This window comes from Mirounga angustirostris, unplaced genomic scaffold, assembly GCF_029215605.1.
Source record: "Mirounga angustirostris isolate CCGP_5_RB_7025 unplaced genomic scaffold, mMirAng1.0.hap1 SCAF_4, whole genome shotgun sequence".
Lineage (NCBI taxonomy): Eukaryota > Metazoa > Chordata > Mammalia > Carnivora > Phocidae > Mirounga > Mirounga angustirostris.
Genome location: NW_026991712.1, coordinates 30,770,528 through 30,796,051, shown reverse-complemented (window position 1 = coordinate 30,796,051; position 25,524 = coordinate 30,770,528). Strand labels below are relative to the sequence as shown.

The window sequence follows — 25,524 nt, the reverse complement described above, 5'->3', positions numbered from 1 at the left end:
GATAAAGAGTTCAACATAATCATCATACAGATGCTCACTGACCTCAGGAGAAGACTGACTGAATAAAGTAAGAATTTCAACAAAGAGAAAAATATAAGTACCAAATAGAAGTCACAAAGCTGAAGAACACAATGACTGAAAGATACAATGAAACAGACTAGATGCTGCAGAAGCAAGGATCAGTGAACTTGAAGATAGGAATGTGGCACTCACCCTTTCAGAGCAAAAAAAAAAAAAAAAAAAGTGAAGATTTACTTAAGCGATTTATGGGACAGCATACATGGACTAAATCTGCATTATAAGGGTCCCAAAGGAGAAGAGAGAGAAAGTGTCAGAAAACTTATTTGAAGAAAAATGGTGAAACTTCCCTAATCTGGGGAAGGAAATAGATTTCCAGACCCAAGAAGCCCAGAGATACCTACACCAAGACACATTATAATTCAAGTGTCAGAAGTTAAAGACTAGAGAGAAGCTTAAAAGCATCAAGAGAAAAAAAACAAAAACAAAAAAACAAAACTTATTACATACAAGGGAACCCTCATAAAACTACTGGAAGATTTTTCAGCAGAAACATAGGCCAGAAGGGAATGGCACAATATATACAAAGTCCTGAAAGAAAAAAACTGCAATACTCTATTCCACAAAGTTTTCCTTCAGAATTGAAGGAAAGATAGAATTTTCCAAACAAATGAACAAAAGCTAAAGAAGTTCATTACCACTAGACTGGCCTTGCAAGAAATGCTGAAGGAAATTTTTTAAGTTGAAACAAAAGGCAGTAATTAGTAACAAAAGAATATGAAAGCATAAATGCAGTGGGGAAAGATAAATATACAGCAAAATTCAGAATCATCTAATGTAAGAAGGTGAGTTAATTTATAAAGCTAGCATGAAGGTTGAAAGACAAAAGTAGAAAAAATATAATCACAATTTGTTAATGTACTCACAAGCTAAAATGAGGCACATTGTGACATCAAAACATGGGGAGGGAGACTAAATATGTAGAACTTTAGAATGCGTTCAAACTAAAGTTATCTTAAAATAGATTGCTATAGATATAAGTTATTTTATGTAAACCTGTTGTTTTATATAACCACAATGCAAAAACCTAAAGGAGATACACAAAAGATAAAGGAATCTAAGCTTACCACTTCAGAAAAAACAGAGCAAAAACAAATTATAAAACAGTAGTAATCAATTTTAAAAACAGCATTAAATACATACCTAACAGTATTACTTTAAATGTAAATGGATTAAATTCTCCATAAAACAGTGGCTAAATATGCTGCCTATGAGAGACTGATTTAGGATAAAAAAACCTCCAAAAACATACAGACTAAAGTGAAAGGATGGAAAAAGATATTCCATGCAAATTGAAACCAAAAGAAAGCAAAAGTAGCTGTATTTATATCAGACAAAATACACTTTAAGACAAAAGCTACAATAAACAAAGTCATTATATAATGATAAAGTGGTCGATCCAATAACGGGATTTAACAATTATAAATATTTATGCATCCAACATAGGAGCACCTAAATATATAAAGCAAATATTAACAGACCTAAAGGGAGAGATAGATCATCCAGACAGAAAAGCAGTAAGGAAATACTGGCCTTATACAGTATGTTAGACCACATGGATTTAACAGACATATACAGAACATTCCATGTAAGAGCAATAAAATACATATTCTTCTCAAGTGCACACAAAACATTTTCCAAGATATATGTTAGGCCACAAAACAGGTGTAAGAAGTTTGAAATAAAAATAAGAATCATTTGGATCATGAGGTAAGATGTCAATTACATAAAGAAAATTGTTAAATTCACAAATATGTGAAGATTAAACCACATGCCACTGTACAACCAATGGGTCAGTGAAGAAATCCAAAGAAAAATCAAAAACTATCTTGAGACAAATGAAAATAGAACTAAACCTATCAAAACTTATGGGACACAGCAAAAGCAGTTCTAAGAAGGAAGTTCATAGTGAATAAGTGTCTACATCAAAAATAAGAAAAAAAAAAGCTGCTTTACACTAAGAACTAGAAAAAAATAAATGAATCTCAAAGTTAGTAGAAGGAAGGAAATAACAAAGATCAGAGCAGAAATAAAAAGTGTAAAAAGAATAAAAAAGATTAATAAAATTATCAGCTATTTTTGGAAACATAAAATTAACAAACTTTTAGCTAGACTATGGAGGAAAAAAAAGGGGGGACTCAAGTAAAATCAGAAACATAAGAGGAGAAATAACCCACCAAGACTGAATCGAGAAGAAACAGAAAATCTGAACAGACCAATTACTAGTAAGGAGATTGAAACAGCAATCAAAAAACTCCAACAAAAGATCGAGACCAGATGGCTTCACTGGTCAATTCTACCAAAGATTTGAAGAAGAATAAATCTCAATCCTTCTCAACTATTCAAAAAAAAAAAAAAATGATGAAGATGAAGAAGATGATGATGATAAGGGAATACTTCCAAAATCATCTTATGAGGCTGGCATTACCCTGTTACCAGACCAGAAAAGGACATTACAAGAAAAAATTACAGGCCAAAATCCCTAAAGAACAGATGCAAAAATCTTCACCAAATATTTGCAAACTGAATTCAGCAATACATTAAAAAGATCATAAACCATGATTGAGTGGGATTTATCCAGGAATGCAAAAATGGTTTAACATCTGAAAAACAATTTGATATACCACATAAACAAAATGAATGCTAAAATTGATATGATTACCTGAATAGATGCAGAAAAAGGATTTGATGAAATTCAACATCATTTTTGATAAAAACTCTTAAAGTGGGTGTAGGGGAATTCCTCAACATGATAAAGGCAACATATAACAAGCTCATAGATCATCATGATCATCATGCAATGGTGGAAACCTGAATGCTTTTTCTGTAAGATCAGGACCAAGACAAGAATGCCCATTCTCATCACTTTTATTCTACATAGTATTGGATACCCTGGCCAGAGCAATTAGGCAAGAAAAATAAATAAAAAGCATCCAAATTGGAAAGGAAGAAGTAAAACTGTTACTATTTGTCGATAACATGATCCCATATATACAGCAAACCATCAGGAACTATTAGAACTAATATGTTCAATAAAGTTGTAGGTTACAAAATTGATATACAAAAATCTGTTGCATTTCCATATACCAACAATAAGCTATCAGAAATAGAAATTAAGAAAATCCCATTACAAATATATCAAAAAGAAATATTTAGAAAGAAATTTAACGAAGGTGAGAAATCCTACACACTGAAAACTGTAAGATATTGATAAAATAAATTAATAAATAAATGGAAAGATATACCATGCTCATGGATTGGAAGTAATATTGTCAAATGTCCATACTATCCAAAGCAATCTATCATTCAATGCAATGCTTATCAAATTTTCAATGGAGTTTTTAAAAGAAATAGAACTAATCCTAAAACTTGTATGAAACCACAGAAGACTTGTAATAGCCACAACAATCTTGAGAATCAAGACACTCCTTGATTTCAAATGACATTACAAAACTGTAGTAAAACAGTATGGTATTGGCATTAAAACAGATATATAGGTCAACAGAACAGAATAGAGAACCTAGAAATAAATCCACACATATATGGGCAATTAATTTACAAGAAAGAGTAAAGAGTTGGTTGGAAGATGGTAGCAGAGTAGGACCCTAGACTCACCTCATTCCAAATCATCCTAAATATCCCAGAAATTTACCTGAAGACTGGCAGAGAAAATGCCACAACTAAAGGTAGAGGAGAGGCCACATAGAAGAAGGTAGGAAGTGTGGAGATGCACTTTGGGAGAGAAATGGATCGTGGCTGATGAGGTGGGGAGGGAACCATGGTCACAGAGAAGGGCAAGAGACAGACTAGCACACAGGTGAGCACACAGGGAAAATGAATCCCCACAGCAATTGGCTTGGAAAGTGAGAAGGGATGAATTTCATGACTTCTGGCAACCAGCAGGGCATAAACCCTTTAAGGTCAGGGGACGTGTCTGGGATAGAGCATGCAGGGCATTGCACTGTTCTTGGAGTGAAGGCAGGTGAACAAACTGCAGACATATAGCATGAAAACAATGATCTAAAGAGCACCTGGGGCACAGAGTGGGGGTGCTATTCGATCATTTTAGTATGTGTTGCAGAGAGGCAACATTCATAGGGAGACCCCTCTGGGAACAAAGGAACTGGCAGGCACCATTTCCCTCCCCTGCCCCTCAGCATAAGCGCAAGGCCACCTGTGGGAAATAGTACAGCACCCACATTCACTACATAACTTGCTTACATAAAGGCCCATCCCCCTCCCTGTGTTCTTGTGGAACTGCCCTTCCCAGTCTCACTCGTCTCAGTCCCAGTTTGGTGGGCCCCCTCCCTAAGAAGACCAGCCCCAAACCCTGTTCACATAGCATTTCCCAACCCAGGAGTTCTGTGAGGCTTCAGTTCTGATGGCAGCAGCAACAGGACTCATTTCACAAGTAGGCCAGAGAACACCTGGCTAAAACACACCACATTCAGGCCAGGGACCAAACACTGCCCACAACAGGCAAAGAGAGCCTCTGAGGATGACTGGCCTGAAGGATAAAGCATCCAGAACAAAACAGCATAGCAGACGTAGTAAACACTGGAGACACTCTTAAAAGCACCAGTTCTGCGGAACAGGGGCACTACACAGCAGGGCACTATAGGACCTCTTCTTCATAAGGCCATTACCCTCAAGAACAGGAGTTGTAGCTGACTGTCCTAACATAACACACAGAAACACTCACATAGACATAGACAAAATAAGATAGAGAAATTTATTCCAAATGAAAGAACAGAACAAGGCCACGGCCAGAGATCTAGCAAAACAAATATAAGTAACATGCTTCATGGAGAATTTAAACAATCATCATAAGGATACTCACTGGACTTGAGGAAAGAATGGAAGACACAAGTGAGACCCTTAACACAGAGATAAGGACTAACATAGCAAAGATAAAAGGCTCAAATTAATAAAATGAGAAACATGGTCAATAGAATGAAGAGCAGTCTGGAAGAAGCAGAGGAACAAATTAATGACCTATAAGAGAGTAACAGAAAGTAATCAAGGGGAACAGAAGAGACGAAAAAGAATTATGCAAAATGAGAATAGATTTGGAGAACTCTGTGACTCCATCAAACATAATAACATTCATATTATAAAAGTTCCAGAAGAAGAAGAGAAAGAAAAGGGGACAGAAAATTTATTTGAAGAAATAATAGCTGAAAACTTCTCTAAGGAAACAGATATCCAGATCCAGGAGGCCAGAGAATCCCCATCAAAAATCAACAAAAGCAGATCCACACCAAGACATATTGTAATTAAATTGGAAAAATATACTTATGAAGAAAAAATTTTAAAAGTAGGAAGACAAAAGAAAATAGTAACATACAGGGGAACCCCCGTAAAGTTAGCAGGAGAATTTACACCAGACACTTTCTAAGCCAGAAGAGAGTGGCATGATATATTCAAAGTGCTGAATGGGAAAAATCTGCAGCCAAGAATACTCTATCCATCAAGGCTATCATTCAGAATAGAAGGAGAGATAAAGAGTTTCTCAGACAAACAAAAACAAAAGTATTTCATGACCACTAAACTAGCCCTGCAAGATATATTAAAGAGGACTCTTTGAGTGGAAAAGAGAAACCAAAAGTGACACTATAAACATAGGAAACACTAAAGGAGCAAAATTGAATATTTCTGTAAAAAATCAGTCAAGGAACTGCAAAATAAAAGGATGTAAAGTATGACAACATATACCTAAAATGTGGGGAGGAGAGGAGTAAAGAATGAATTCAAACTTAAATGACCATCAACTGAATCTAGACTGCAATATGCAGAGGAGGTTATACACAAACCTAACGGTAACCATATATCAAAACCCACTAATACACTGCAAAGAATAAAGAGAAATCCAAATATATCATTAAAAATCAGCAAACCATGAAAGAGAAAGGATCAGAAAATCTTCAGAAACAACCACAAAACAAATAAAATGACAAATACATATCTATCAATAATTACTTTGAATGTAAATGGACTAGCACTCTTATCAAAAGACATGGGGTGACAGAATGGATTAAAAAAAAATATGCTATCTACAAGAGACTCATTTCAGACTGAAAGACACCTGCTGATTGAAAGTGAGAGAAAGGAGAAACATCTAATATGCAAAGTGACGTCAAAAGAAAGCTAGAGTAGCAATCCTCATATTGGACAAAATAGACTTTAAAACAGAGACTGTAACAAGAGACAAATAAGGACCCTATATAATCATAAAGGGGACAATCCAATAAGAAGATATAGCAACTATAAATATTCACACACCCAACATGGGAGCAACTAAATACATCAAACAGTTAATAACAAACATGAAGGAACTAATCAATAATATTACAGTAATAGTAAGGGACTTCAACACTCCATTTACATCAATGGACAGATTATCTAAACAGAAAATCAACAAGGAAACAATGGCTTTGAATGACACACTGGAACACATGGATTTAACAGATATATTAAAGAACATTCCATCCTATAACAGCAGAATACATATTATTTTCAAGTACACATGGGACATTCTCCAGATTAGATCACATATTAGGCCACAAAACAAGCCTCAGCAAATTCAAGATGATCAGAGTCATATCATGCATCTTTTCTGACCACATTGCTATGAAACTAGAAGTCAACCACAGGAAAAAATCTGGAAAGAACAGATACATAGAGGTTAAATAACATACTACTAAACAATAAATGGGTCAACTAAGAAATAAAAGAAGAAATAAAAAAGTACATGGGAACAAATGAAAATGAAAACACAACAATCCAACACCTTTGGGATGCAGCAAAAAAGGTTCTAAGAGGGAAGTTTATAACAATACAGGCCTACTTCAAGAAGCAAGAAAAATCTCAAACAACCTAACCTTACACCTAAAGGACCTAGAAAAAAAAACAACAAACAAAATGTAAAACCAGTAGAAAGAAGGAAATATTAGAGGTTAGAGCAGAAATGCCCTAATAAAATGAAATAATAAAATATATAAAATAAAATAAATAAAATTGATAAACCTCTAGCCAGTCTATGAAGACAAAAAGAGAAAGAATTCAAATAAAATTGCAAATGAGAGAGGAGAAATAAAATTAGAATATTATGAATAACTACATGCCAACAAAGTGGACAACATGGAAGAAATGTATAAATTCCTAGAAACATATGAACTACCAAAATTCAAACAGGAAGAAACACAAAATTTGAACAGAATGATAACCAGCAAGAATTTGAATTAGTAATCAAGAGACTCCCAACAACAAAAGTCCGGGACCAGATGGCTTCACAGGTGAAGTCTACCAAAGATTTAAAGAAGAATTAATATGTATTCTTCCCAAACTATTGCAAAATTTAAAAAGGAAGAAAAACTTCTAAATTCATTCTGTGAGGCCAGCATTACCCTGATATCAAAATCAGATTAGGATACCACTAAAGAAGAGAACTACAGGCTAATATCTCTGGTGAACATAGATGCAAAAGTCCTCAACAAAATACTAGCAAATGAATCCGATGATACATTAAAAAAATCATTTACTGTGATCAAGTGGGATTTAATCCTGGGTTGCAAGGATGGTTCGATATTTGCAAATCAATCAGTATGATACATCACATTAATAGAAGAAAGGATAAGAACTATTTGATCTTTTCAATAGATGCAGAAAAAGCATTTGACAAAGTACATTCATGAAAAAAACCCTCAACAAATTAGGTACATACCTCAATACAGTAAAGGCCATATGTGAAAAACCCACAGTTAACACCATACTCAATGGGAAAAAACTGAAAGCTTTACCCCAAAGGTCAGGAAAAAGACAAGGATGTCCACCCTTACCACTTTTATTCAACATAGTACTGGAAGTCCTAGCCACAGCAATCAGACAACAAAAAGAAATAAAAGGCATCCAAACTGGTAAGGGAGAAGTAAAACTTTCACTATTTGTAGGTGACATGATACTACATATAGAAAACCTGAAAGACTCAACCAAAAACTACTAGACGAATTCAGTAAAGTCACAGGATACAAAAATCAATGTACAGAAATCTGTTGCATTTCTATATACCAATAATGAAGCAGCAAAAAGAGAAATTAAGAAAATAATCCCATTTACAATTATACCAAATATAATAAGATACCTAGGAATAAACCTAATCAAAGTGGTGAAAGACCTGTACTTTGAAAACTATAAAACACTGATAAAATAAACTGAAAATGACACAAAGATAAGGAAAGACATTCCATGCTCATGGATTCAAAAAACAAATACTGTTAAAATGTCTATTCTACCCAAAGCAATCTATACATTTAATGCAATTCCTATCAAAATACCAACAGCACTTTTCACAGAACTAGAAAAAATAATCTTAAAATTTGTATGGAAACAGAAAAAAGAAACAACCTGAATAGCCAAAGTAATTTTGAAAAAGAAGGCAAAGCTGGAGGCAACACTGTTCTGAACTTCAAATTATATTACAAAACTGTAGTAATCGAAACAGTATGGTACATAAAAATAGACACATAGATCAATGGAACAGAACAGAAAATCCAGAAACAAACCCACAACTATATGGTCAATTAATCTTCGACAAAGCAGGAAAGAATACCCAACGGGAGAAAGCAAGTGTCTTCAGCAAATGTTGGGAATACTGAATAGCAATGTGCAAAAGAAACTGGACCATTTTATTACACCATACACAAAAATAAATTCAAAATACCTTAAAGACCTGTTAGACCTGAAACCATAAATATCCTAGAAGAGAACACTTGTGGTAACTTCTCTGACATCAGCTGAAGCAAGTTTTTTCTAGATATGCCTTCTGAGGCTAGGGAACCAAAAGCAAAAATAAACTATTGGGGACTGCATCAAAATAAAAAGATTCTGCACAGTGAAGGAAACAATCAAGAAAACTAAAAGACAACCTATGGAATGGGAGAAGATATTTTCAAAGGCATATCTGATAAAGGGTTATTACCCAAAATATATAAAGAACTTATAAAACTCAATACCCAATCACTACCAAATAATCTAATTAAAATGGGTAGAACACATGAACAGACATTTCTCCAAAAACGACATATAGATGGCCAACAGACACATAAAAAATGTTTATCATCATTTACCATCAGGGAAATACAAATCAAAACCACAATGAGATATCACCTCACACTTGTCAGAATGGCTAAAATCAACACTACAAGAAACAATAGGTGTTGGTGAGGATATGGAGAAAAAGAGACACTTGTGCACGGTTAGTGGGAATACAAACTGGGGCAGCCACTTTGGAAAACTATGCAGATTCCTCAAGAAGTTAAAAATAGAACTACCCTAAGATCCACTAATTGTACCAATGGGCATTTACCCAAAGAATACAAGAACACTAATTCAAAGGGATACATGCATCCTTATGTTTCTAACAGCTTTATTTAAAATAGCCAAGATATGGAAGCAGTCCAAATATCCACGGATTTTGATAAATGGATTAGGAGGTGGCATATGTACACAATGGAATATTATTCGGCCAAAAAAAAAAAAAAAAGAATGAAATCTTGCCATTTGTAATGACATAGATGGAGCTAGAGAGTATAATACTAAGTAACATAAGTCAGAGGAAGGCAAATACCATATGATTTCACTCATATGTGGAATTTAAGAAACAAACAAGCAAAGGGAAAAAAAGAGAAGGAGAAGGTGACAAACCAAGAAACAGACTCGTAACAATAGAGAACAAACATGGTTACCAGAAGAGAGGTGGGTGGGAGGATGAGTGAAATAGGTGATGGGGATTAAAGAGTACACTTCTCATGGTGAGCACTGAGTAATGTATAGAATTGTTGAATCACTATATTGTATACCAGAAACTGATAACACTGTTATCTACTGTTAAAATAAAAACTTAAAAAGCTAAAAAACGTTTCTCATCAAAAAAAATTCTGTAACTGTGGTGACAGATGTTAACTAGACCTACAGTGGTGTTCCTTTCAAAGTATATACAAATATAGTGCTGTATAACTGAAACTAATATAATATTGTCTGTGAATTCTACCTCATAAAAAAATTAAATTTAAAAAAGTAAAGAATATATAATAGGGAAAGAATAATCTCTTAAATGGTGTTGGGAAAACTGGACAGCCACATGTAAAAGAATGAAATGGGGGGCACCTGGGTGGCTCAGTTGGTTAAGCAACTGCCTTCAGCTCAGGTCATGATCCTGGAGTCCCGGGATCGAGTCCCGCATCGGGCTCCTTGCTCAGCTAGGAGCCTGCTTCTCCCTCTGACCCTCCCGCCTCTCATGTACTCTCTCTCATTCTCGCACTCTCAAATAAATAAATAAAATCTTAAAAAAAAAAAAAGAATGAAATGGGACCCCTATCTCATACCATACACAAAATTTAATTCAGAATGGATTAAAGATTTGAATGTAAGAAATGAAATCATAAAACTTCTCGAAGAAAACATAGGTGGTTAACTCCTTGATATAGGTCTTGGTGATGTTTTAGGTTGGACATCAAATGCAAAGGCAGCAAAGGAAAAAAGAAAAAAACAGGTGAGACTACATCAAACTAAAAGAGTCTGTACAACAAAGGAAACCATCTCTTTCATCAACAAAATGAAAAGGCAACCTACTGAATGGGAGAAAATATTTGCAAACCATATATCTAATAATGGATTAATATCCAAAATGTATAAAAAACTCATACAAGTAAATAGCAAAAAAATAAATCCAATTAAAAATGGGCAGAAGATCTGAAGAGATATTTTTCTAAAGAAGACATACAAATGACTAATAGGCACATGAAAAAGTGTTCAACATCACTAATCAGGGAAATGCAAATCAAAACCACAATTTGGTATCACCTCACAACTTTTAGAAAGGTTATTATGAAAAATACAAGAAATAACAAGTGTTGACAATGATGTGGAGAAAAGTGAATCATTGTGAACTATTGATAGGAATGTAAATTGGTGTAGTCGCTGTAGAAAATGGTATGGAGGTTCCTCAAAAAATTAAAAATAGAACTGCCATATGATCCAGCAATTCTACTTTTGTTTATTTATCCAAAGGAATAAAAAATACTACCTCAAAAAGGTATCTACACTCTCATATTCATTGAAGCATATTTACAATAGCCAAGACATGGGAGCAATGTAAATGTCGTATGGTGGATGAATGGATAAAAAAAATCTGACATACTTATTCACTGGAATATTAGGATGCCATAAAAGAAAGAAATCTTGCCATTTGCAACAATATGGATGGGCCTTGAGGACATTATGCTAAGTGAAGTCAGTCAGAGAATGACAAATACTGTATGAGAACACTTATTTATGAAATAAAATAAAAACTCATAGATAAAGAGAACAGATTGGTTGTTGCCAGAGGCAGGAGGTGGGGTGTGGGCAAATGGGTGAAGGGGGTCAAAAGGTACAAACTTTCATTTATACAGTAAGTAAGCCATGGATGTAATGTACATGGCGACTATAGTTAATACTGTATTGTATATTTGAAAATCACTAAAGAGTAAATTTTAAGTGTTTTCATTTAAGAAAAAGTAATTGGAGTTATGTGTGGTGATGGATGTTGACTAACTTACTAGTCTGATCATTTTGCGATATGTACAAACATTGAATGATTATGCTGTACAACTGAAACATGTTCTATATCAATTATATCTGAATAATATAAAAGAATTGAGTACTGGAAAATTGATTAAAATATGATCTATATAAACACAACTGCTAAACATGTTATAGTTCATTTCATTCAATTTCACCACAAACTTATATACATCATTTCATAGATGAATTATGTAGTTTTACATCTCCATTAGAATGACAGCATGTCTAAAATCAAAACAACCTGAATTCGGGATTTGAAAACATAAATACAAAGTTATTACTGTCAGAAGTCGCTGGAAGAATTACTAGAGTTACGAAGGGAGCTTAGTTTATTTAACAGGTTTTTAAGGTTATGTTCCTTAGATGCAAAGCATGACACAAGAATTCAGATGCAGATTTTTGGAGGGAGATCTCTTCAGAAAAAATATCTGTAATAGAGGATGTAAAGCAAAATAAGGAAGGTGAACAAGAGGGGAAAGGCAGCAACCCAGGGTGAGGGTGGGGGGTGAGGCAGCTCCTGTCAGCTGAACAGAGGTCCCTGGAGAGGGGGGAAAGCTAAAGTGTTTAACAGCCACACTCATAGGAGCTGGAGTATGAATGCCCTGGGTCCTAGAGATGGAGGTTGGGGACCACACATCTATTACAATAGTGAAGAAGAAACAGCAATTGGCATAATATACAATTGTAATAGTTGCTTCTCTCTGGCCCAGTCTAAGGAGAACTAAGCTGTCGGCAGTAACTACAGAATGTGAGGCTGGATGATCATCTTTGTACCATGGAATAATCAAAACTATGGATGACTGGAGGACCAGGGCCAGGTCTTGAACAAAGGATAGTCAATCCTTATGGTGGCCAATGAGCTGTGATAAGACCAGATTTAAAAGATAAGCTAGGTGATCAGCTTTCTTAGTTTGAATATTTGGAGTAAGTAGTATTGGGAGAAGTTGAAAAGTCAAAGAGGTCATAATGATCTAATTTATAGATTGAAGTTATGAGGGAATTAGGAACTATAAGTAAGCAGTGACCATAAGGTAGAAATAGGCATATAGACAGTATAGGGTGAAGAAACCATTTGCTAGAGAAATGTAGGATGGGAAACAAAGTAGAAACATAAAGCGTAATCACATTGGTAGAGCTCAAGAACAAAGAACTGCAGCGTCCTGATGTTACTTTTCTTTCATCAGATAGGAAAGATTTCCAAGAGCATGATCAGGAAACACTAGACTAGACAAATTGCCTTCTGGAGAGGGTAAATGCTCTTTATTTGATGATTTTTTTTTTTTTTTTTTTTTTTTTGTCAAACACTGAAAAGCACCTGGTATGCTTGAAACTGGAACTGCTCTGCAGAAGAGAGACTAGAGAATTCTAGAGGCCAGACCTGCTGCCAGAAGGAGAATGGTAAAGAAGATGACTTTGAGGCAGATAGATACCTAAGCAGGATTTTGAGGTTGTTAATGGCAGAGTGTGCAGTGTAAACCAATTTACACAGTGGGGTTTTTTTTTTGGATGAAGTGTGATTCAACTATGAGGATGAGGGAATAGTGGACATCTAGACTACATTTATTTGGTAAATGCCCTGAGAAAGGGATAGAGGTGTGCAAAAATAGTGGACATCTAGACTACATTTATTTGGTAAATGCCCTGAGAAAGGGATAGAGGTGTGCAAAAATTCCAAGTGAACTTCCAGGAAAAGCACTTGTCAGTCAGTGAAGAATTTTGGAGGAGAAGCCAAGAGAGGCCCAAAGGATGAGCAGGGGTTGGTCTTCTGAAGAGGAGGGGAGCTAGGTCTTTGTTTTGGACAACAATGAGAAGTGTTGGATTTGATTATGTCTAAGAGGCTTGCTAGTTTTGAGTCAGACTCTTTATGGTGTTCTTGAATATAAGATCTTGGGCATTCTGATCTCTGTCAGCAAGTGGGAGAGAAGCTTGGATGGCCTGGGCCAGAGTTTAATAAGGGGAATCCTTTCTATAATGCTATGAGGTTTCTTTTTTTCTTTCTTTCTTTTTTTTTTTTTGTTATGTTATGTTAATCACCATACATTACATCATTAGTTTTTGATGTAGTGTTCCATGATTCGTTGTTTGCCCATAATACCCAGTGCTGTGAGGTTTCTGAAACAATGATAAGGTAGGGAGGCTAGAACTTGATTAGGTTATCACAACTCATCCCTCTCCCTCATGAGAATATTCTCTAAGAGATAGTAAACATACAAATTTTAAAGTCAAACAGAATGGCAAACTCTCTAGGAGTTGCTGGATCATCTTTAACATTTAAACTATGAACTATTTGACCAAGAAAACCGTGTGTGTGCATGTGTGTGTGTGTGTGTGTCTAAACATATTTATAGATCCATTTTTATGAGATTAAGAGAATCTTAGACATACTTTGCTATTTCTGCATTTGCCCTTTGCATTTAAGATTTGGTCAACTGATTTCCCAAACATGTCATTAAAACAGATATTAATAATAAGGAGGCTACAAAATGTATAATTAAATGAAATAATATAACAACAAAAAAGTGGGGTGAGTAGATTGAGAACAAATTCCTAGCATAATGAGCCCTCCTTATGTGTGCTGGTGTATGTGTCAATTTCTAAGGTAGAGAACATTTAACATGAATTTAGCAGAAACATCTCAATAATCAGTGACTTACATAGCTATGAATTTCTTGGGTTCCTCTTGCTTCCTCTTAGAAACATTTTCTAAAGCTAATGCATATCTTTCCTCCACCCTACCTTCTGGAGAATATCTAAGAGAGAATTTCACAGCTTTTGGTGCTAACAATGCTAATCTTAGCTACTCAGAGTCTTTAACTTTAAATGGAATATTTCCCCCACAGTTTTCACTGTGTGTTGTCAAAAATAAAATGGGGGTGGGTGGGGGGATGGGTTAAATAGATGATGGGGATTAAGGAGAGCACTTGCTGTGAGGAGCACTGAGTGTTGTAGGGAAGTTTTGAATCACTATCTTGTATACTTGAAATTAATATTACACTAAAAGTTAACTAACTGGAATTTAAATAAAAATCTTAAATTCATTTAAAAAAAAAGGAAATACAACCACTATAAAAAAAGTATCAATCAGATCGGGTTAAGGTTAGAATTTAAGTGGAATGCTCTAAGAATCAAAACAGTGTTCCCTTCATGTGATAATATGTACTTATAAACAGGGCTTTGTGGTTGATGCCATCAACCACTTGGCAAAATCTTGTCAATAACATTATTGCCATAAAAATTGTAAAGTTGATTAGTGGGTTACTTAAAACTGTAATCTTAGCCTTTAGAGGATTTGTTTAAATCTAATTTTAAAAGTTTAATATTTATTTTAACAGAAGTTAACTTAGAAATTTAAGATGAGAATACAGTTTGAAATGAGTGCTGCTGAAACTAATATGTGGATATGTGGCTTTTGTCCAAAGTGGTCATGTTTCCCTCCAGGCCAATTTGTCATTGATGAAACATCTGTCCAAAACCATTCCCGTGTGTTTTGAAAACCTAGAATCAGTCAAACTCTGGATAGGCAACTACTGCTGTCTAAGGAAAGATGGATGATGCTAGGTGAATATATTTTTTGGTTTAACTTTAATGATGTCTATTTTTCTGAAATTGGAAAAATACCAGGATGGTATTTTGTACTTGCACCTTATCTCACAATTAAGTTATTGGAAACTCGGAAGAGGAAACAGTCAAAGGGTACTTGGAAGTCTTAGGAGATATTTTATTTAGTCCTAATGGCACCTGCTTATGGAACTGTTTGAATATACTGCCAATGATGGAACTGGCTGTCTATAAAAGCAAATTACTGAATTTTTTTGTTTTGAAACACTTTTTTCTTCTTTTTTTGAGGCACCAAAACTCACGTCGTCATTTTACTATTTGAGGGTCTACATACTACATTTTCTGTCTCCCAGATCTTCCCCTTTCCTGTTCTAGCCACAGACACACATGAGGTGTATTGTGCTAATATATGCAAGAACTGAAATTATTAGTCTTTGCCAATATAGGGTAAACAATAACTTCAAATTTAAAACTCTAGAAAGAGATATATACTATAGGTTATGCTTTTCACTTAACCATTCGTTCATTTATTCACTAAGCATTACCTGAACATCTGCTCTCAGGCACATTTTGTATTACACTAGTGATTTTAAACTAGTTTAATGATCTCATATTAGACTGTGAGAACTTCTATCTCAGTGGCTGGATTAATAAGTAATATTTAATATGTTTTATATACATACCTGTCAAATAATTGAATATGAGGATTCAAGAATGATTTAAAAAAAGGGGAGTGGGAAAGAGACACCTAAGATTTACTTAGTGTGTAACATATGTTAGATGTTCTGTGAATCACTTTACTTACATTATCTTTTTTTGTTTTATTCAACTCTTAGATTAAACCTTTGAGGAAACATAAAGATAAGTAGAATCAGGGAGATTTAGTCACCTGCTTAGAATCAGTGGGTTGTAAGTTAGAACTGGAAGTCGAACTCATATCTGTATGATCTCAGAGTCCATGTGTTTAGATTGCAACAGCTGTCCACCACACAGAAACCCTTACCACTCTAACCAGGTTACATGAAGAAAAAAAATCTCTTACCACTCTATTATATTAAAAAGAAATTTAATAAGCTTCAAAACCATATCTATTGAGAGCATTTCTTTTAATGAAGTAACCACTACTATGTGTTCTCTCTAAAACTGGGATATGGATGACAGCAAGGGTTATTATTGTTTTAAAAGTTTTAGCCAATTAAAAAGGATACAAAACATATACATTAATAGTAAACACAGGAAAGTAAGAAAATATTTTTTGTAGTTGGTATATTTGGATATCTAAGAAGAGTCAAAAGACTCAACTAAAAATTATTCAAATTTAAGTGAATTAATGTAAGTAGCCAGATGCATGTCATACATAACAATGACCATTTAAAAAATTCATTCAGGGGCGCCTGAGTGGCTCAGTTGGTTGGGCATCTGCCTTCAGCTCAGGTCATGATCCCAGGGTCCTGGGATCGAGCCCCACATTGGGCTCCCTGCTCAGCCAGGAGCCTGCTTCTCCCTCTTCCTCTGCCCCTCCCCCTGCTTGTGAACTCTCTCTCTCTCTGTTTGTCAAATAAATAAATAAAATCTTAAAAAAAAATTCTAAAAAATTCATTCAATAAATATTATGTGAAGTTAGTATTCTAAATACTAGGGATACAATGGGGGAACAAGAGAGACAGAAGAATACTGCTTTCACTGAGCTTACATTCTTAAGAAGGAGACAATGATATTTATTCTAGCATTTATGTATATGTAGTGCTTATATGCCAGATACTTATTTTTCTAAGTGTGTTTTTCTCTCTTTCTCACTGTCTTCTCTCTCTCTCTCTCACACACACAAACAGGTTTAAATTCCATGACTTAACAGCCCTATGAGGTAGGTTCTATTTTTTTCTCATTTTCAAGATGTGGAAAATTCATCATCGAAAGGTAAGGAAGTTGCCCAGAGTCATAACAGTGAGTGGTTTCAGTGAGAGAAGTGAGACAAGTTTCAAATCTAGGCAGTTCACGCTCCTATTTCAGGTGTGATTAGTGATACGAAGAAAAACTAAAGTAGAATAAGGGGACAGAGAGTGGCAAGGGTGCTGTTTTATTTAGGGTGTTGAACAAAAGCTTTGGGATGAGATGGCATTTAGAAGAGACCTGGTTGAAGTAATAATTTAGCCATGATGTCAGGGTTGCCTAGGTGGCTCAGTTGGTTAAGCATCTGCCTTTGGCTTAGGTCATGATCACAGGGTCCTGGGATCAAGCCCCAAATCAGCTCCCTGCTCTTCCCCCTTACCCTGCTTGTGCTGCTCTCTCATGTGCTCTCTCTCTCCTTCTCAAATAAATAAATAAAATCTTAAAAAAAATAATTTAGCCATGATGTTATCTTAGGGAAAAAAAGAATTCCAAAAAGTAACAATAGATGCAGAGATCCTGTGGTTGCAGCATGCTCGATATATTCTAAGTATAGCAAGGAATTCAGTGTAACCAGAGTAAAGTAAGTAAGGGAGAGAATGAAAACAAGGTCATCTAGTTACCTATGTGCCATACTGTGGGATTTTTAGACTATGAATGGACTTTGGATTATTCTGTTAGAGATAGGAAACCATTAGAAGATTTTGAGCATAGATATGATATAATCTAAAAATTTAAAAAAACTTTGTAAAGATTAGACTGTGAACTTACAGGACTGGAGGCAGAGAGATTATTTAGGCAGCTTTTATAATTGTTGAGGATAATAGTTCTTGGACCAGGTGGTAGGAAGTGGTAGTTTTTTTAATGTATTTTGAAAGAACCACCAATGAGATTTACTGATAGATTGGCTCTTTCAGTGTGTGAGACTGAAGAGGCAGGATGATTCCACAGTTTTTATCTTGTGTAATTGGATGAATAGTTGCTATTTAATAAGAAGGGAAATATGGGGGGAAACCATATTGGGGGTAAAAAGAATAGGTAAGTTTGTTTTGAACATTTTAAATTTTAGATGCTGATTAAATATCTAAGTGAAGATGCTGAGTAGATAGTTGCATATAGGAGTCTGAAGACTGGGGCTAGAGCTACACATTTAGGAATCATCAAATCATGAATGACTTTAAGACTGAGGGCCTGGATGAGCTCACTTAAGGATGAGTATAGATTGAGAAGAGGTCTCAGGATTGGTTATAAGGCATTCTTACATTAAGAAGTTGGTCAATGAGGAAAGTCCAGCAAAGGATCTTGGGAAAAAGTGGCTAATGGAATACAAAGAGATTTAAGTGCCTTTTGTTCCAAAATTCAAGAAGAAAGTTTTTGGTAGAGGGAATCATCAATATTGTTAAATGCTAACAGTACATAGGGTGGAGACTGATGATCAGGTTTATTGATGAGGAGGTTACTGGCAAATGGTTTTGGCCCAGTGGTGGCAATGAAAGTCCATTTGAGATGGGTCCAGGAGGGACTAGGAAGAGAAGAGATGGAGATAGTAGGTATGGTGAATTTTACTCTAAAGGCAAAAGCTTGTGGGATAATGTAAGATGAAGGGAGAAGTTTTATCAATATTGGAGATGTAACATGTCTGCATGTTTCCTCTCAGTAGAGAGGAAAAATTGGTAATGTAGGAGAAAGAGGGCCATTTGCTGGAATGAGGTTCTGCAGTGGACAAGAAAGCATGAAATCTAGTGAACAAATGGAGTATTGGGTCCCATAAGGATATATATTTCAGTCACTGTAACAGGAAAGGTACAGAGTATAGGAATTCAAATGTAGAGGGTTGATAGATATGAAGGTGGGATGATACAGATTTTCTCTTTTGATGGTTTCCATTTCTACATGAAATAAGAAGCAGAAGAATTTACTGAGGATGATGAAGGAAGATGCTGTGGATTGTGATCCCCTAGCCCCAAATTCATATGATGAATCTCTGACTCCCAATGTGATGGTATTTGGAGATGGGATCTTTAGGGGAAATTAGATTTAGATGAGGTCATGGCATAGGGCCCTCATGATGAAGTTAGTGCCCTTATAAGAAGGGATGGCAGACCGCTTGCTTCCTCCTCCTCTCTGACCTCACCATACAAGTATACAGTGAGAAGGAAGCCATCTGCAAGCCAGGAATAGAGCTCTTATCAAGGAATTAACTGGCTAGCACCTTACCTTAGACTTGCCAGCCTCTAGAACTATGAGAAAATAAGTTTCTGCTTAAGCCATCAGCTGCTGTGTTTGTAATGGTAGCCTGAGTGCACTAATTTGGGGGAGGAGGTGCTGGAGACTTGAGAAGTTATATAAAAGTAATATAGGGGAATAGAGCAAATTGATGGGGAAAGTTTAATAGTTTGGAAGGCAGAAGTGAGGGCTAAGTTAGGATTTTTACTCAAATTCAAAGTTGGTCTGTTTAGCATGTTTTTGAGTTTTATTCTAGTTATAATCAACTATTTCAGTGTAGAGAGAGCAGGTTTGGATAACTAGGCCATTTGAGTTACTGTGATATATGAAGGAGGGAAAGGAGATAAAGGCATTATGGTGTTCACAACCATACAGTAAACATATTGCATAGAGATCACATCGACAGAGGCAATTATAAGTAATTAGGAGTGTGAAACATATAATTCATTAAATAAATTCTATTGAGAGATGTGGTGGATTTGTAACATGTCACTTTGACTAGACTGAACTACATTTCTCAGAATTCCTTTTCTGTATATTTCCAGTTATAATGGGCCACTAAAGACATTTTTATAGGCCATTAGGGAGATGGAAGTTAAACAAAAACATTAGTGTTTCTCAACATAGACAGTAATGCTATCTCAAACCTTGGTGTGGGACATTAGCTTGGTCTGCAGTTTCACCACCTTTCCCTGGATCCTTTAACTCTGCAAATCCTGGCAGGTGTGTGTTTAGCTTTATGACGAAGGTCATTCTTTCAATGTGGGATCACATCATCAAGATCACAGGTGTTAAGAATTGGCATGGGTTTTGTTCTTTCCTCATGGGTTCCAGCTCCTTCTTGTGAGTTCCAGCTTGTCCTCATTCTTCCTATGCTATATCCATCTTCTCTTCCTGCCTTTACCCTGGAAATTCCAAGTTCTAGCATAAGACAAAAGATAACAGCCTTAAAGACACTGCTTAACCAGCTCTCATAATTGTATAAGACTCAATCCTGGTAACAAATGTGTTATCTTACATGCAGTGGTTCTGCTTCTTTGATGAAATTCTGATAGAAAAGATTATGAAAGAAGTATTAAACAAATGGAGGAACATAATTTATAAACTGGGAAGATTATTGCACAGGTGTCAATTTTCTAGATTCATTTATTAATTTAACAGCCCTGATAAAAATCCAGCTGGATATATAGGTCTTAGAACTTCAAATGTAGGGATCCTTTAACAGTAAGTATGTGACAGAGCACAAAGAGCAGCTAGGTTTGTGCTACGCCTGGAAACATTATATAGGTAAGCTGTGTAAAATGTCTACAGCAAGAAATCAAACTATGAACCAAGATTTTCATTTCAGGTGGCAGGAATTAAGTAGAATAAAATTATAGCCTGTACATATATGGTGCTTTATGTGTGAGACACTCATTTTCTAAGTGCTACACGCACATACCTACGTGCTGCCCCATCCCCCAGCTCATTTAATCATGACAACAGCCCTATGAGGTATGATAGTCTTCCTATTTTTCAGGCAAGAAAATTGAAGCACAGAGAGACTAAGGACCTTGAACAAGGTCACACCAGAAAGTAACAGTAAACTCACACCAGAGATTAATAGAAGTCAGAACTCCTATCCCATACCAGGCTCTTGCTTTTTCTCATTGAGATGTGAAGTCTGCTCTTTGAGAACTTCACCCTGGAAGAGAAAGGCAGACAGTGGAGTAGATCAATGCCTACAAGGTTTCTTGAGAGGGAGGCAGGAGTAATTTATCTTGTAACTAACTGAATGCATCTGGACCATTAAAGATGGAGAAAATCAGCTCCATTAACAGAGCTAAGGGCAATTGACTGTCATTATTCTTGTGGGTTGATGGGTTGTTGAAATAAAGCGGACATAGTAGCTCCAAGGATAGACTATTGAGTAAAACATGTTATGGACCAAGAATCAAGAATCAAGTTGTTTAATATCTGGACTTTATGAGTGGGGCATTTTAGTGCACACCAACACAAGAACACCCCTTCAGCTCATTGTCAAGCCAAAGTGGATCCCGTCAACTGACAGATAAGCGATTAAAAAGAGAGGGAAAGAAGTCATATTGCTCCAGGCCCATAAACATGGTCTCATGGTCAAAAGACAAGGTAGCTACATTGGCTAAAACATGCTCTGCCTCTGGGGAACAGGAAATGGTTGCTGTGTATTTGGGTGGGAGGAAAGGATTTGGAGGATTACTAATTTTCATAAAAGGCCTCCTAAATTTTTTATCTTTATGTTCATAAAGATCTGATTTTTAAAAAATGCGCAAAAAACCACAATGAGATCCAATTCTTCACCTGTCAAATTAGCAAAAATGCTAATGAGCCTGGGATGAAAACACTGGTAAGTGTATGATGGAATGTTCCAATTATTGCTGGTGGCAGAGTTAATTGGTGTGACCTTTCTGGGCAGCAGTTTATCAAACATGTATGAAGAGTCTTAAGAAACCTGATAATTCCTGTAATTCCATCCCTGAGAATCTACCATAATAAAGTAATCTCAAATATTGAAGACAGCTTTACCCTCAAAGAAGTTCCTAGAATTAAAATTGTGAAAAACTAGAACAGAATGTCCAATTATAAGAATTAAATAAACCATAGTACATTCACTTATTAAAATATATAGGACTGAATATTTACAAAGATTCTATAAGAACATGGAAAATGCTGATGGCATAATAAGTGAGAAGAGTAGGATATACAACTATATATATATATATTCTTAAGTGTACATATTTTTGGCAAAGGCTTAGAAGATAAAACCAAAACTGTGAGAAAAAATAGTTGAAGGTAGCTGGTAGGAAAATTGATGATTTCTGACCCTTTGTTTATACTTGTCTGAATTTTCAAGTCTGTTCATGAATATGTTTTGCATGAAAAAAAATAAGTCAAATGCAGTAACAATAGAATAAATGACAGTGTCACTTTAATCATCAGAAAGAAAAGGGTACTGTAATAAACAAGCCTGAGCCCCTCAAGCCCATTCTCATTAAGGTCAAAGAGAAGTTCCAACCCTTAAAAAAATAGAAAAACAGTTCTATTGGAGCTATTCTAGGAACAGCTTTCAAAGGGAAGGTCATAATAGAACCTAAAAAAAAGAAATGTTCTGGATATGTGACCGAGCTTGGTTTATTTGGAATAAGTTGGCTCAGAAACTGTTCTGATTAACCTGCATGGGTAAGATGGCATTTAACTTGAATATTTGGTTATATTGCATCAATCTTGCTTTTTCTACTGGAAAAAAAAAAAAAAGCAAAACTAATATTGTATTGGGAAAGGGTAGGGGTGGGGAGTTAAGAGAAATTTTTGTCAAATGTGTTTTAGATTAGAGACCCCACTAGACTACAGCTTCGAAGTGGAATTAGTCATTGGCACAAACGTGCCTTTTTAAAACTATTTCTGGTGCAGAAGCAAAGGTGTGTGTGTATTGCCAGGGCCAGGTTTTCTCAGCTTCTCTTGCTTTGCTATGTTGTCACTTGAACTAGGATTTGAGGTAGGAGATGGCAGTCAGGGCTTCTAGTATGTGATCTACTACATAGGATTATTTTTTTTCTTTTTAAATTTCTTCTGAAGGACTGGTTGCTATCAGTGCATAGTTTCTCAGAAACGTTTAAAAGGACAATAAATAGCATTTTGGGGTTATTGCCCTAAAACTAGGGTTTTTGTATACTTTAGACCAAAAAAAAAAAAAAAATCCTGCCATTTGCAATATGGGTCAACCGTGAGGGAATTGTACTGAGTAAAAGAAGTCAGAGAAAGACAAATGCTATGTGGTATCACTTATATGTGGAATCTATTTGTAAAAAAATGAACTCATAGATACAGAGAATAGATTGATGGTTGTTAAGTGTGTGGGGGGGGAGGGGCACAAAATGGGTATAAGTGGTCAAAGTTACAAGCTTTCAGTTATAAAATAAATAAGTCCTGGGGATGTAATGTACAGCATGAGAACTATAGCTAATTGTGTATTTGGAAGTTGCTAAGAGAGCAGATCTTAAAAGTTCTCAAAGGGTGATGGATGTTAACTAAACTTATTTTGGTAATCATTTTGCAGTACGTAAATATATCAAATCATTATGTTGTACACCTGATGTTAATACAATGTTATATGTCAGTTATATCTCAATTTTAAAAAAAAGGTAAGGAATTAGAAAAGCCAAAGTAAGTAATACTTTTGCATATATAAATCTGAATTACACTGATAGACTCACAAGATACTCTATATAATTTTACTTTTGTTAAAAAGTATCTCTTATACATTTCTTTTCCATTAGCTATTCTTTATTATAAAACATAACAGGATAACTCCTAAGCATTTTGGACATTTGCAAATATTAGAAGATAGACATGTGTAATAGATCAGGTCTCCACATTTTTATTCTTCTTTTTCTGCATTCCCAGGGTGAATTATATTATGGGAATTTGTACATTGTCTGTAGTGACACTATCTACTATTTTTATTTTCAAACGTGACTGCTGCCTTCAGCATTGTGCAATGTTTGGCTAGCACTGTGTTTTGGCTGTGGTTGTGTCAGGAGTTTCTTGTGTTATACATTATTGCAATAGATTTTGTTATTGATTCCAGATATGTTTATGTGTCTTTCTTGTTCTCAGTTTCTGGAGGTTAATCTGTCTAGTGTTGTTCTTTTTCTTGCAGGAAGGAATCGGAATCCTTGAGAGTTGGATAAAACTGGCACAAAGAAATGGAAAAAAAAATCCTGAATGAAATCTTTGGAAGTAAAACTATAAATTGATTCCAAGTAAAGACTTTCTTAGGTCTGAAAAATCTCAGACAAATTTAGAAGTATTTTTATCTATAGTGTCTTTACATTCTTGCTGAGTAAAACAAACAAAAAACCCAAACCCAAATAAAACAACAAAAAAATTGCTATTCAATGATACGTTCTTGAATGCATAAAATGGTGTATAGGCTTCTCAGTCGAGACTGGCTCTGTGTTTGGCCAGCAAATGAACAGCATGGCAAAAGTGGATAGTACAGTAGCGTAGCTGGTAGCATTTTTCTTGGTTAATCAATATGATGGAAAGGTGGACATAGATGGATTTATCTTCCAAGTTTTTCCAGCCAAACTGGTTTTCATAGAAAGGGCTCTATTTTAATCCTTGTCACAGTATAACCACTATATATTGGATATAACCTAAACAGTTTTATTTATAACTCCTATTGTTTCTTTAAACTTTTAGTTGAGCAAAGATTTTTTTCTATCAGATTAAAACTTAGAAGATCCCAAAATGTTTATGTTCACTGTACAGTGATACAGTTACTTTGAGATAAGACAGCCTCAGTGCGAAATTTAAAAATAATCCATTCTAACTGGTGAGATACCACCTTACACCAGTTAGAATGGCAAAAATGGACAGGGAAAGAAACAACAAATGTTGGAGAGGTTGTGGAGAAAGGGGAAGCCTCTTACACTGTTGGTGGGAGTGCAAGTTGGTACAGCCACTTTGGAATACAGTGTGGAGGTGCCTCAAAAAATTAAAAATAGAGCTACCCTATGACCCAGCAATTGCATTACTGGGTATTTACCCCAAAGACACAGATGTAGTGAAAAGAAGGGCCATATGCACCCCAATGTTCACAGCAGCAATGTCCGCAATAGCCAAACTGTGGAAAGAGCCCAGATGCCCTTCAACAGATGAATGGATAAAGAAGATGTGGTCCATATATACAATGGAATATTACTCAGCCATCAGAAAAGATGAATACCCAACTTTTACATCAACATGGATGGGACTGGAGGAGATTATGCTAAGTGAAATAAGTCAAGCAGAGAAAGTCAATTATCATATGGTTTCACTTATTTGTGGAACATAAGGAATAACATGGAGGACATTAGGAGAAGGAAGGGAAAAATGGGGAGGGGGAATTGGAGGGAGAGATGAACCCTGAGAGACTATGGACTCTGAGAAACAAACAGGGTTCTAGAGGGGAGGGGGAAGGGGGAATCGGTTAGCCCTGTGATGGGTATTAAGGAGGGCATGTACTGCATGGAGCACTGGGTGTTATACGAAAACAATGGATTGTGGATCACCACATCAAAAAACAATGATATATTGTATGGTAACTAACATAACATAATAAAATTAAAAAAAATAAAAATAAAAATAATC

At 35.4% G+C, this 25,524-nt stretch overlaps 1 long non-coding RNA gene across 1 annotated transcript in view; it reads left to right on the top strand.

Annotated features, from left to right (window-relative positions):
• Positions 1 to 25,258, top strand: part of LOC123858805 (uncharacterized) — a 140,197-nt gene extending 114,939 nt beyond the window's left edge. Inside the window, exon 6 of the long non-coding RNA XR_010410402.1 lies at positions 24,050 to 25,258. This is a non-coding gene — a long non-coding RNA (uncharacterized LOC123858805). The remainder of the gene's footprint in view (positions 1 to 24,049) is intronic.
• The last annotated feature ends 266 nt before the right edge of the window (positions 25,259 to 25,524 follow it).